Raw genomic sequence first — 1,084 nt, forward strand, 5'->3', positions numbered from 1 at the left:
CTTAGAATTCTCTGTCTGTTGCTGAGAAGATGATGGAAAAGGCTTGCCATTGCTAAACCTGTTTTTTCCACCATTATTGTTGTTGAAACCTTGTTGAGGTCTCTGTTGATCCTTCCATGAGATATTTGGATGATTTCTCCATGAAGGATTATAGGTGTTTCCATAGGGTTCTCCCATATAATTCACCTATTCTATTGATGGGTTCTCAGGATCATAAGCTTCTTCTTCAGATGAAGCATCCTTAGTACTGCTTGGTGCAGCTTGCATTCCAGACAGACTTTGAGAAATCATATTGACTTGTTGAGTCAATATTTTGTTCTGAGCCAATATGGCATTCAGAGTATCAATCTCAAGAACTCCTTTCTTCTGATTCGCCCCATTGTTCACAGGATACCTTTCAGAAGTGTACATGAATTGGTTATTTGCAACCATTTCAATGAGTTCTTGAGCTTCTGCAGGCGTCTTCTTCAGATGAAGAGATCCTCCAGCAGAGCTGTCCAATGACATCTTGGACAGTTCAGATAAACCATCATAGAAGATACCTATGATGCTCCATTCAAAAAGCATATCAGAAGGACACTTTCTGATCTTTTGTTTGTATTTTTCCCAAGCTTCATAGAGGAATTCACCTTCCTTCTGTCTGAAGGTTTGTACTTCCACTCTAAGCTTACTCAATTTTTGAGGTGGAAAGAACTTTGCCAAGAAGGCATTGACTAGCTTTTCCCAAGAGTTCAGGCTTTCTTTAGGTTGTGAGTCCAACCATATCCTAGCTCTGTCTCTTATAGCAAAAGGGAATAGCATAAGTCTGTAGACTTCAGGGTCAACCCCATTGGTCTTAACAGTGTCACAGATTTACAAGAATTCAGCTAAAAACTGATGAGGATCTTCCAATGGAAGTCCATGAAATTTGCAATTCTGTTGCATTAGAGAAACTAATTGAGGCTTAAGCTCAAAGTTGTTTGCTCCAACGGTAGGGATAGAGATGCTTCTCCCATAGAAGTCGGGAGTAGGTGAAGTAAAGTCACCTAGCACCTTTCTTGCATTGTTGGCATTGTTGTTGTTTTCGGCTGCCATGTCTTCTTCT

General features: G+C 40.2%; 1 non-coding gene across 1 annotated transcript; it reads left to right on the forward strand.

Moving 5' to 3' along the window:
• Positions 1-561: 561 nt before the first annotated feature.
• On the forward strand, positions 562-669 carry LOC127741375 (small nucleolar RNA R71). The gene has a single exon (XR_008002327.1). It is a non-coding gene; the product is annotated as a small nucleolar RNA R71 (small nucleolar RNA).
• Positions 670-1,084: the final 415 nt, after the last annotated feature.

Source organism: Arachis duranensis, chromosome 8 (assembly GCF_000817695.3).
Source record: "Arachis duranensis cultivar V14167 chromosome 8, aradu.V14167.gnm2.J7QH, whole genome shotgun sequence".
NCBI classification, from domain to species: domain Eukaryota; kingdom Viridiplantae; phylum Streptophyta; class Magnoliopsida; order Fabales; family Fabaceae; genus Arachis; species Arachis duranensis.